Below are 13,375 nucleotides of genomic sequence, written 5' to 3'. Positions count from 1 at the left end.
CATTTTATTTCAAAAAGTTATTCTGGTAACATTTATTTGCCAACTTCTGAGTTATGCTCTGGAAATAAGAAAACCCAACAAATAATAGGAAATGACCCATCATCGCCGTAGGAGATCCACCCTCTAACTTCAGGGAAAAGAAGGTTTATAAATAAGACCAGCGGGTCTCACAGAATCACGGAGGGGGACATTACAGATAATTTGTTCAAGTGTTTCTTTTTGAGACAGCATCTTAAACAGCCCTGTCTTAAGTGGCCTGGAATGGGATATGTCAAGGGTGACCTTGAACTCCTGATCTCCCAGCTGCTCCCAAGTGCTGGTATTACTTGTAGACCACTAGGTCTAGCTTAATTTTTCAGCACCCTTTCCCCCTACACACCTTTTGTGTTGCTAGGGGTGGAATGTAGTACCTTGTACGTGAAAGGTAAGCATTCTACGGTTGGACCACGTTACTGATTTTTGAGAGGAAGACCTGAGGGGTAAAGTCCTGGGCTGCTAAGGTAAATTAGCACAGATTGGGTGGCTTCAACAGCACCAGCTGATTCTGTTACAATCCTAGGCCTGGAGTCCATGGCAGGGTGGATCTTGCTGTGGTTTTAGTCCCTCACTAGGAAGCACCTTCTCCCTAACCTCACAAAGGTGTCCCTCTTTCTAAATATGTGTCTGATCTTTTCTTAGAAGGACACCATTTGTCTTGGACTAGGGCCTCCCCTACTCTAATGGTCTCATTTAACCTTGATTACCCCTTTAAGGCTTTATTTCCTAACACCATCGAATACTGAGGTACTGGAAGTGTGTGTGTGTGTGTGTGTGTGTGTGTGTGTGTGTGTGTGTGTGTGTACACACGTATGCTTGAGCTTGTATACAGAGGTCAGGGGACAACCTTGGGAGTTGCTCCTCCCCTTGTACTTGTTTTGAGACAGGGTCTTCACAGAGGTCAGAGGACAACCTTGGGAGTTGCTCCTCCCCTTGTACTTGCTTTGAGACAGGGTCTTCCTGACCTTCATCTCAGCACAAGCCCTGGATCCACAGGCTCAGGTCACCCGGGATGTGAGTCCGGGTCTTTGTACTTGCGCAACAAGCTCTTCTCCCGTTAAGCCTCTCCCTAGTTCCCTGTCCTTTTAAAGGGAGAGCTGGGGCTTGAACCCAGGGCTCAGTCCTCAGTCCACATTAAGTAAATTCTCTACCAACCAAGCTGTATCCCCGCCCCGTGTTTGTTTGTTTGTTTGGTTGGTTGGTTGGTTGGTTTTTTTTGAGGCAGGACCGTACATTTCCCAGGCTGCCCTACCACTCACCATGTAGCTGAGGCTGGTCTTGAACTTCTCATCTTTCTGCTTCTACCTCCCAATGCTGGGATTACAGGCACACACCACCACACCTAACTTGCACTGTTCAGTTTAAACAGAGCCATTTTGGGTTTGGGGGATGGCTTAGAGGGCAAAGGCACTTACCACCCATGCCTCATGTCCTAAGTTCAGTCCCTGGGATTCACAACACGGGAGAACAGATAACTCCAAGCTGTCCTCTGAGCTCTACTCTTGTGTTTCGGCATGCGCACGCGCACGCGCGCACACACACTCACACGCACACACACGCACGTGCATGTGCACACACACACACCCTTGCACATGTACAAGCACATGCGTTCACAAATGTACAAATAAAGTAACATACTATTTTTTGAAAGAGGCATTTTAGGACCTAAGGCTTCAGCTTTTACTAATGCTGGGGCAGAGGGACAAGAGCATGTAGCTCTGCCCAGACCTCACTGAAAAAGCCACAGAACACTTTTGCTGAGCATTAAGCTTTAGTACGTGAGCCAGCCACGTACCCTGAGTGGTGAGGAATTTAAGCCACAGGCTTACTCCTGGCTTACTTCCAAGAAACCACAGCAGTTGGGAATATGTGCTTCCAGAGGCGGTCCTGCAGGAGCTCTTCCTGAGACAGGGGATGTGGGATTCTCGTGCGGAGGAAGCAGAGGGCCCGGGCTCTGTTCCCTCCTCGGGGGCACAGGCAGAGAAGAACTCTTGGTCCGACTGTACACTGGCCTTGTCTCCCATGTATGTTGTCAGAGCCCTGATTGGCCTTTCTGTAAGGGACACTTTGTGGGCTAGCAGACTTAAGGGCTTTTTGTTCCTTTTGCTTTTCTGAACTGTTTTGTTCTGCAGATGGGTGAATCTCCCTCCCACCCCCCGCCAACCCCAAATAGGGCTTCTCTGTGTAGTCCTGGCTGTCCCGGAACTCACTCTGTAGATCAGGATGGCTTCAAACTCACAGAGGTCCTCCTGCCTCTGCTTCCAGAGTGCTGGGATTAAAGGCTGTGGCACCATCGCCTGACATTAGGCTAATCTTAAAAGCACCATGCAGCTCAAATGTGAGCTCCTCTTGTTGTTGCTCCCCGGGTGCTGGCATAGGCGTTCATCACTGTGCCTGGCTCAGCTTTTGTCTTGAGCTCAATGTGGGTTCTGGCGGTGACACACAAACTCTCTTTGCTGACTCTGGTCTCCCCACACGCGTGTCAGAGAGAGGGATAGCCACATTCGACAGAGACAAGGACCATGAGGTCACCTGCTCCCCATGTTGTCTGCACTGGAGACAGCAGTGAGATGGCTGCTCACTCTCCCCAGGGGACTACGTTCCATGGTCCACCTTGACTTCTTGAGGGCACGACTCTCTTCTTCCTTCAACCCTCCCCCTCCCTCTCTTCCTCCATCCATCCATCCATCCAGTGTGCATGGTAGAGTCACACAGGACCGATGTCTCAGAACACAGTTTATAACAGACTCTGGAACATTTCAGAACTGTTGCTGTAGTGGAGAGCCTGCCTCCAGAGAGCTGACTCTTGGCTTGGCATTCAGAAGTCTCCTGATGAGACGTCAGGTCACTAAGTCCCTTTGCACCAGGTGGGCTGTCCTAGTTAGGGTTTCCATTGTTGCACTGAAACACCAGGACCAAAAACAAGCCAGGGAGGAAAGGGTTTACTTAGCTGACACTTTCACACAACTGTTCATCATCAAAAGGAAGACAGGACAGGAACTCGGAAGGAAGACAATGCAGGAACCTGGAGGCAGGAGCTGATGCAGAGGCCATGAAGGGGTGCTGCTTACTGGCTTGCTCCCCGTGATTTGCTCAACCTGCTTTCATATAGAACCCAGGACCAGCATCCCAGGCACTGTACCACCCATAATCACTGTGGGGGCTTGAATAGGCTTGGGCCAGGGAGTGGCACTATTCGGAGGTGTGGCCTTGTTGGAGGAAGTTCATCACCCTGGGGTAGGCTTTGAGGTCTTAGTGCTCAGGCTCTCTGCAGGGCAGAAGTGTTCCACCTCCTGGCTACCTCAGAAGGCAGTCTCCCTCTGGCTGCCTCTGGCTGCCTTCGGATCAAGATGCAGAACTCTCAGCCCCTTCTCCAGCACCACGTCTGCCTGTGCACTGCCATGCTTCCCACCTTCCCACCATGATGATAATGGGATAAACCTCTGAACCTGTACGCCAGCCCCAATTACATGTTTGCCTTTCTAAGAGTTGCCTTGGCCATGCTGTCTCTTCACAGCAATGGAAACCCTAACTAAGACAATCATTAATAAAGAAAATTGCTGGTGGGCTGGAGAGATGGCTCAGTGGTTAAGAGCACTGACTACTCTTCCAGAGGTCCTGAGTTCAATTCCCAGCAACCACATGGTGGCTCACAACCATCTGTAATGGGATCTGATGCCCTCTTCTGGTGTGTCTGAAGACAGCCACAGTGTACTTAATATAATAAATCTTTTTTTAAAATGCCTACAATGAGATCTTATAAAGACGTTTTTCTTTAAATTGAGGTTCCCCCTCTCAGATGACTTTAGCTTGTATTAAGCTGACATAAAACTATCCAGCACAAGCTCCAATCATTTATCTCTAGACATATTCCAGGTCTGGGTGCCCTGGCACTGCTCTTTGAGTGGAACGAGACCCTCTGCCTTCCGGTTCCCAGAATTCATAAGGCTTTGAATCTTGCTGGGATGGTGGTTCTGGCCTCTTTGGGTCACTTAGGCCTTCTGGCTAGAGAGGCCAGCAGCCTTCCTGTGGGATAGACTTACAGCCTGTGCTGGCTCCCCTGCAGGACTGTCTGTCACATCTCTGGGGTGACATACTGGTATTCAACCCATCCCAACTTTTTTCCCCCGACCTCATAAAAACATTCTTGGGGGAGGTCCCTCAACTCTATTTCCTGATCACCTTGGCGCAGGGGTGGTTAGAGCCTTTGTTCCTCGTTTAAGAAATCTGAATGATTCCCCCTGCACCCATCACATTCCGAGCTGCCTTGCAGATTGTGGATGGAATGGGTCAGACCCTAGCCCTCCTCAGGATTTAGCTTAACCTCTGCCTGGGTGTTGGGCTGTGTGCTGTGGGTGTACTGTACAGTGCTAGAGACCTGGCTTAGCATCCAGGAGGCCCTGGGTGCTGTCCCGAGCACCGCAAACTCAGAAAATAAATAAATAATTAATCCCAGGAGCAGCCAGCACCTTGAGATGGGGTGTAGAGCTTTGGGTCTGCAGAGCGAGTCGGGAAGAAATCTGAGGCAGGAGTTATATTCGGAAGTACGGTCTAGAGGGTGTATTTGAAAGTCAACGCCAAGTACACAGTAGTCAAGGCATTGCCTTCTTGCTCCCCTCCCACTGTTCTTCCTTTCTAGCATTTTCTTCTTCTTCTTCTTTTTAAAGATTTATTTATTTTATATATGTGGGCACACTGTTGCTGACTTCAGACACACCAAAAGAGGCCGTCAGATCCCATTACAGATGGATGTGAGCCACCATGTGGTTGCTGGGAATTGAACTCAGGACCTCTGGAAGAGCAGCCAGTGCTCTAACCGCTGAGCCATCTCTCCAGTGGGGGCCCCCCCCCCTTTCTTCTTTTCTTCTGCACCGGGTCTCATTCTGTGGCCAGGCTATTATCAAACTTAAAGGCTCTTCTACCTCAGCCTCCTCAGGATTGTACCACAGGCCCCGAACCTCCCTTCTCTATTCCTTCTTCCCCTCTTCTCCCTCCCTCCCTCCTTCCTCCCTCTCTGTAGTAAAATGAAGGGTCACCTCTATCTGGAAATGAGGGACAGCAGCTGAAGTGGACCTCTTTTGGCTGGCCCCACCCTCCCGTGTGACAAGCAAGCTGAGCAGTTTTATGCCCCTTAAGATGTCTTCATTGTCCCATCACTGGGGCTGACCGAGTCTGTGAGGAGAAACACTTGGTCCATCCGGAATAGAGGAAGTTCACGTTGCCATGATTCATCGACTCACGTGCCAAGAGTTTTCAACAGGATCGGAATTGTCTCTGGGCCGGCCGGCCTGTGTGGGGTGTGCAGAGGCCAAGGAGTTACTGGCAGAAAAACAAGAGCAAAATTAGCTAGCGTACTTTCGGGCTGTGGCTGTCTGCCAACAGTTCCTTCAAATGCGAGCGAACGTTCTTATTTTCCTTCTGGAAGTTTTTGTCAGGTTTATTGCAAACTTAAGGGTGGCGAGTGGAGAGGAGCAAAGGGAGAGTTGCTGGACTGGAAGGACCCCCTTTTTAAATCAGTGCTCCAGAGCACCCCAGTATGTGTTCTGTAGAGACATCAGGACCCCTTGGTGCAAAACGGAACCCACGTCAGAGACAACCATAGTTTATGAGCCAGCCGGGTCTCAATGCACGAGTGTTCATAGGTGTGTTTGATAAGTCGGGGGCATGTCTGAGATGTGTCAAGGCCATCGAAAGCTGCCAGGGGGGACATACGCAAGACAGATGATGCCAAATTCACCAGACGGTGGACGTTCTAATGAATTTCACCAACATCAAATTTTGTAAAACTGTAAACTTTAGAAAGCCATGAAACTAAAACAAATGGCTCACAATCGTGTACAAGTAACAAATTTGGTTGGGGAAAAAAAGCTTCCTAGCAAAAATGATTCAGTACATTTAACCCAAAATGTGTGTGTGTGTGTGACTGGAATTTGATGTTTACTCTTAGATCCCCCCCCCAGCATATGGAAATTTATTAAATAAGACCTCTTACTTTCAAAAAGAGCATTACGGCACTGATCTGCTGGCGGCCACAGTTGATGGATCTCCAGAGGAGAAGAGACAGGGTGCTGTTAGTCTCCAGTGACACAGGAGGCGTCACCAGGATACTATGTAAGGAGCAGGTGTGGGAGGGAATGGGGTAGACTCAGTTGGTAGAGTGTCCAGCATGCAAGAAGGCTAGGGTTTGATCTCCAGCACTCACAAATCGGGCATTGTGGCTCATGGACGGAGTCCCATCGGGCGGACAGAGGTTGAAGGTCATCTTTGTCTATGTAGTGATTTGAGAATGGCTCAGAATGAGGCGAGAGAGGAAGAGGAAGGAGAGGGGCACATGCAGTTTTCCTTTATGGATAAGCACATGGCCTCTTCTCCACAGAGCTAGATCCTCCTGAGACTGAATTTACTCTTTTCTTGTTTATTTTTCTTTTGCTTTTTGAAACAGGGTTTTCTCTGTATAGCCTTGGCTATCCTGGAACTATGTAGCCAGGGTGGCCTTGAACACAGAGATTTACCTGCCTCTGCCTCCCAAGTGCTGGGATTAAAGGCATACGCCACCACTGCAAGGTTAACTCTTTCCTTTTTAAGAAAATATTTATTTTTAATTATATGTACTTGTGTTGAATATCCTTAGGGCTAGAGTTACAGGCATTTGTGAGTTTTTGCATGGGTTTTGGGAACTGAACTTGGGTCCTCTGGAAGTGAAGTACTCTATTTTTAACTGCTGGAACAACTCTCTAGTCCCTTCTTCCTCTTCTATTCTGTTCTGTTCTATTCTATTCTGTAATTGAGGTATGCTGATGATGATGATGATTATTATTATTAATATTTTTATTATTAATAGTAGTAGTAGTAGTAGTAGTAGTAGTAGTAGTAGTAATTATTTAGCCCTTGGCTGGTCTAGAACCCAGGCTGGCCTTGAACTTACAGCAATCCTCTTGTCTCAGCCTCCTGAGCACTGTGATTACAGGAGCGTTTCAACATGCACAACTGGGCTTTTTCTTTCTAACTAGCTGGGCTGTTAGAACAGAATGAATCAATGGATAAATAAGACTGCCAGTGTCTCCCAGAGAGGGTCTTTCTCCGCACTGCATTTGTTTAATCATTGCTGTAAACTTGTACTCAGTATTAAAAGCTACTTACCCAACTGTCCTGTCTGGGAACATAATCTTGTTGCACCATGGAAAACGATCTCACTCTTGGGCACCAAAGGTTGGTGACTCATTTTCAGTGTCTTCTTAAGAACTGGGGAACTGGCAGTCACACTTATATGTGAAGAGATTGGGAAACCCAGCCAGTGACTAAATACTTCGGATCTGTACTGTTATTGAAGAATTTTAAAATCCTGGACAAATCAAGCCCTTCTTCTATTCCTGCTCAAAGGAGTGCCAAGCAAGTAAGCCTCATCTGTGCACTTGGTGTTGAAGAAGCTCCCATGAAGCCGATGCGGCTGAGCCCTGTGGAGGTGTCACTGAGCCCACAGGCCGTCTTCCTTCCTCGCTCCCACCTCTCTTCAGCTGCAAGGTTGGTTATGCAGCTTCATGCTGGAAAAAAGGGGCCTCTGAAACTCACTCCTGCAGAGAGAATGTTGACTCCAAAAACTGGGAACCAGCTACAAATTCTGGACAGTCAGGTGAGGGTGGCCCCTTAGAAACAGGCTGGATCAAGTCTGCCACACGATCCTACTAGAAATGGCCACATCAGGGCCAAGTACCAGTCCCCTGAGTCCAAAGACTTCCTCAAGTTCCCTAGGCCCTTCAGTGCAGCCACCAGGCTGTGTCCCTCCATAGTTGTACTGAGTATACATGAATGAAGTTTTGCCTGTGAGCTGGTGTTGTGTTAAAAAGGCATCCCAAGAGTCTTACAAGCAGATTGTCTGGCCAGTGTCTTCCACTATACAGATTTTTCTATCTGAAATCGCAACGAGCCCAAAATAAACCAACAATGAAATTTGAATTTAATCGTAGCGCGTTTGAGTTATTTTCCAAGATTTTCTGGATCTGCGATGCACAGTTTTCTCTGATGCAGAAAAACTTTTGAATATACTTTTTCAAAATATAAACTTTAAACAAAATTTAAACTTTTGAAAAACATTTTGATAGGTTTTTCAGGGCTTCGGTAATGAGTTAAAGATACTGTGCATTGCTCTAGGTACACAGCTAGCTCAGAATCTTACAGACTCTTTCTGTTTGAGGTTAACAGCGAATAGGGCTGTGTGTGTGTGTGTGTGTGTGTGTGTGTGTGTGTGTGTGTGTCTGTGTGTGTCTGTGTGTGTCTCCCTCAATCACCTCAATCACTCTCCATCTTTTCTTTTCAGACGTGGTTTCTTACTGAACCCAGAGCCTACCACTTTGGCCACACTGGCCAGGGAGCCACTAGGATCCTCCCTTCCTCGAACCAGGAAATCAAGTGTGTGCTGCTACCCCCAGCCTTTCTATGTGGGTGCTGGGATGTGAGCTCAGCTGCACAGCAAGCACTTAACCCCCCAAGCCATCTAACCAGCCCTGCCTTCCCTTCTTTTTAAAATTACAGTGACCAACGCACCTGAAGAGCAAGGCTGCCCACTCACTGAAATGAAACAGGGATGTCTTGTCCTCTAGACAAGACAGGATGAGAGAAATGCAGTCGAGAAGCTTAGCGAGTAGAGGAGGAAAAGCTATCTGATTCTAGGACGTGATTTTTTTTTTTTTTAAAGGTACTCAGGGTGTTGGAATGAAACATTTATTTATTATTTTCTGTCACTTATTTAAGGACAAGAATTCGCAATGCCCACAGATGGGAAGTCCCAGTCAGCTTGTACGAAATACGCATTTTACGATGGGTGGTGGTGGTGCACGCCTTTAATCCCAGTATTCTCCAGACAGTGGCAGGCAGATCTTTGTGAATTCAAGACCAGCCTGGTCTGTGGAGCGGAGCGTGTTCTGGACAGCCAGAACTGTTACAAAGAAACTCTGTCTCAAAAACAAAACAAGACAGACAAGCAAAGAGGCATTTTGCAAGGCATGATCACCTTGTCGCTTCCAGCTGCTTAAGAAGATAAGAAGACATTCCCTACGCTGACATGTCATGCTAGGCAAAATGTGTCAGGTCCTGCACCGCCGTGACCCATGTGCCCTGAATTATGGTGCCATGAGGACTACAGGTGGAAGAGGGGGCCGCATCATCTCAGGCTAAAACCCAACAGGACCTACAAGACAGACACAGGTTTTTGTTTACTGTTAGAAAGTTTTGTTTATCTGTGTCTGCTGTGAGAGAAGGTACCTGCAGAGGGAGAGGCCGTCAGATCCCTTGGAGCTAGGGTTATAGGCAGTTGTGAGCTGCTTGAGGAGGATGCTGGATCTGAACTCAGGCCCTGGGCAAGAGCAGTGCATGTTCTGAAGTACTGAGCCATCTCTCCAGCCCAATGCAGGGATCTCAAGGCAGATACGTTAAGGCTTTAATTTTCTATTTGTGCTCATCTGCAACACCGTTAGTGGTTTGGTTTAATGCTGTGATTAGAAAAGGTTCACATGGAGTCGTGCCTGGCATACCTGGATGATGGCTTCTGACATGCTTTAAGCTGCAGTTTGCAGGACTCAGAGTTTCTTGTAGGATGCCTGCTCTTGCGTTTTCCCTGGACCTGTTCTACACCCACATCCAGTCTTCCCTCTTCTGTCATGGCTCTCTCCCAACTGCAAGGACTTGTGTGGCTCACCATGGTGGAGGTGAGGAATTCTCTGCTTAAGTTCCAAGTTGATACAAAGGCTTGCCTGGGCTGGCCCAGGAGTGCAGGTGCCATGTTTCCTGTGTAGGCTCAAAGCTCCCAGTAGGTCGCAGTGGCAGCAGCTTCTCTCTGAACTGAGAAAGGACCGCAAGTAACTTTCTGGAAGGCTTTCGGTACCGCAGGAGTATATCTAGTACACACGGGAACCTGTGGGGAGTAAGCTTGCCCGGTCTTCACCTGGGCCATGAATGAAGACTAGACCTAGAAAATGTGGTAGACACAGCGTGGGGTTTACCAAGAAGTTCAAGGGTTGCCAGGGTTGATACTGCACATGGTGGGTGTGGCTACAGAGGAATGGGATGTGCAGTGTGCAGCTGGTATTGGTGTGACTCTGGGAAGCTTGAGCTGAGGTCACCCTCAAGGTGTTGCGATGGATGCCAACAGGGAGCCCCAACGTTTGCAGTGGTGAGAGGAAAGACACTGGCCAGGAACATGGGCGGCTTTCTTGGGGTTCCAGGAACTGTTGCCAACTAGAGGCCAAACGGAACGTATGCTCGCTCCCTAGCTGTGCCATGCTTCCTGTCACATCTCACATGTCTAAGCCTGTCGTAATTCTGCTGGCAAATGCACACTTGGATAAGGAGAGGAGAGAATTTGGAAAGGAGCTGGAAAGGGTGGAAATGGCCCCTTGAATCAGCCGTGAGACGGACAGCAAATTCCTGGAAGTCTGGATCACTACCCATGAGATTCATGCAAGAAACTCACTGTCTTTGCTTTTGTTTTCCAAAACAGGGTTTCTCTGTGCAGCCCCGAGTGCCCTGGAAACTAGTTCTATAGACCAGGCTGGCCTCAAACTCAGGGATCCACCTGCCTCTGTCTCCTGAGTGCTGGGATCAAAGGCGTGAGCCGCCACTGCCCCACTGAAAGTTCATTGTCTCATTCAAAGTATTTTAGGGAAAAGTTATCTAGATGACTGCATTTAATCTAACTTTTTTAAAAAATAAAAAGTAGTTGCATCTAATTTTGTTTTCCTTTAATTCTCTGAAAATCCATATAACTATCTTTTTTTTCATTTATTTATTTAATTCATGTGTATATGTGTGTGCATGGGTGCGTTAGAGCACAAGGGTAGAGGTCAGAGGGCAACTTGTAGAAGTCCATTCTCAAGGTGTTGGGGATTTAGGTCAGGGGTAGAGCGCTTGCCTAGCAGGCGAAAGGCCCGGGGTTCGGTCCCCAGCTCCGAAAAAAAAAAAAAAAAGAAAAAAAAAAAACAGAAGTCCATTCTCTCTTTTATGTAGCACCTGGGGAATCAAGCTCTGGTCCCCGGGCTTGGTGACAAGTGTTCTTACCTGCAGCTCTTTTTGTTTTCTTGAGGTAGTGTCTTGCGAGCCCTGGAAAACATAATACACATTCCAGCTAAGGCTGGCCTCATGATCATGGCAGTCCTCTTGTCTCAAGCCTCCTGAGTGCTGAGATTATCGGTCTGGGCCCCCACAGCCTGATTTAAATAGTTTTCTTTAAGTGAATACTGCATAATGCCAGAGCAGTGTCTCCCCATCCTGTTACTCAGGGTTAACGGACGCGCCCAGTCCTGACAGGAGACCAGCAGAGATCAAACATGAATGCAGAGGTGGGTGGTTAAGTGGAGAACGAACGGACGGACGTGTCCTGAGGCTTCGTGAAGGAAAGCGTCCTGGAGACGGATTCAAAGAGAGAGCAAGAGTGGGCTACAACTGAAGCCTCTCGTAGGACAACCTGAGGAGACAGGAAGAAGGACTGGATAACCGTGGGTACAACTAACGGGTGGTCCTGAGGGGGCGGGGTGCAGGTGGCTGCTTAAGTTTGTCCTGGGGAACAATGTCTGTAAGTGAAATAAGAAAATGAGGGCATGGCGCTCCTTGGTATGGTGGAGGTTTATTGTCGGCATGGGGGGGAGCATAGGCAGGGGCATCTGGAAGAGTCTAGAGTGTACATGGCTGGCGGGCTGAATCGAGCCGTATGGGAGAAGGAGAGAGATGGCAGAGCGGGAACCAAGAGCGGCAGGCTGCAGCCAAGAAGCAAAAAAGGACTGGTATCCAAAATGGCTGACGTCATACAGGAATCGGAGAAGGCAGCCCATGCTTCCGGCTGGAGAGTTCCGGGTAGGGGGCGGGGCATGCCAGCTGGGAGGACTTCCCTGTAGGACTGAGGGAAGACTGGAGCCAGAGTCTGCTTTGATTTGTTAGCCATTTGTCCTAAATCTGAGACCTAACAGTCTGCGCCTAGGGAATTGTATGCAGAGAGTTGGGGCCCACTTTGTTCCCTTCTCGGAGCACATTAAACATTTCCTGATGGTGGCGACTTTTAGAACAGCAGTCAAATCCAGACCCCTCTCTCCTTCCGGGCCAGCTCAACTTGGAAAGGTAACCGGTTGTGTGGTGAGGAAAGTGAGTTAGAGGCCATGTATAACGGTAGGTACAACGGAGGCAGGAGATTCACCATAAGTTCAGCTAAGCTGGTCTGCATAGCAAGGTACAGGCCAACCTGGAGTCTGTCTGTCTGTCTGTCTGTGTCTTAAATCTGAGAAAGACACTTAAGAGCAGTTTTTGAGGAAGTGCCTCTTCCTTTCAGAGCTGAGGTAGGCCTAGCAGACATCGGATTAGCCAACAACTCTGCTTTCAAGTTGGGGTCAAGGCCTTAATTGGGTGGTATGTCACTCCTGACCCTCCATCAAAGCCAACCTGAAGCAGTGCCTGCTAGTCACTGAGAGAATTATTTTAAAAGTGTGTTCCTCTTTCAAGTGACAGACCCACTAAGAGCCCTGGATGAACTAAGGAGCCCTGTTTAGAGATGTCAATCAGGAAAAGGACATTACTGTTGCTTCTGGTGTCTGGGAGAGCCATCCTGAAAAGCAGTTTCAACTCATAGCTGCTTCTCAGATGTCCTTAAGTACCAGAGGAAAAAAGTCAAGTGACCCAAATCAAGGAAGCCTTGGGGCGTTATCTGGCACATAGTAGGCTTTTTATGAATAAATCCTGGATCAATTTTACTCCTGTTTCAAGTAATTTGACTAAACTGATATTTATATCATGAAAAGTTGAGGGTCCTCAAATATATTTACGATACACACATAGAATTGTAAATTATAATTCGGATAAAAATGTTTATGTAACGGAGAAGCATTTCCATGTTTCCAAACAGGAGTCTTTAAACAGATGTTCGAGGCTTCACCTAGAGTCCTTTAGCTACTGCAAGCGAGGGTTAGTTTACTAGAACCCAAAATTTGAAATCTTTGGTTTTTAGGTTTTTTTTTTTTCAAGACAGGATTTCTCTATGTAGCTCCAGCTGTCCTAGAACCTGCTCTGTAGATCAGCTGGCCTCACACTCATTGGCCCACCTGCCTGGGTCTCCTTCCACCCGCCTGGGTCTCCTCCCACCCGCCTGGGTCTCCTCCCACCCGCCTGGGTCTCCTCCCACCCGCCTGGGTCTCCTCCCACCCGCCTGGGTCTCCTCCCACCCGCCTGGGTCTCCTCCCACCCGCCTGGGTCTCCTCCCACCCGCCTGGGTCTCCTCCCACCCGCCCGGGTCTCCTCCCACCCGCCCGGGTCTCCTCCCACCCGCCCGGGTCTCCTCCCACCCGCCCGGGTCTCCTCCCACCCC

Source organism: Rattus rattus, chromosome 9 (genome assembly GCF_011064425.1).
Source record: "Rattus rattus isolate New Zealand chromosome 9, Rrattus_CSIRO_v1, whole genome shotgun sequence".
In the NCBI taxonomy this organism is placed as follows: Eukaryota; Metazoa; Chordata; class Mammalia; order Rodentia; family Muridae; genus Rattus; species Rattus rattus.
This window is presented reverse-complemented; position numbering follows the sequence as displayed.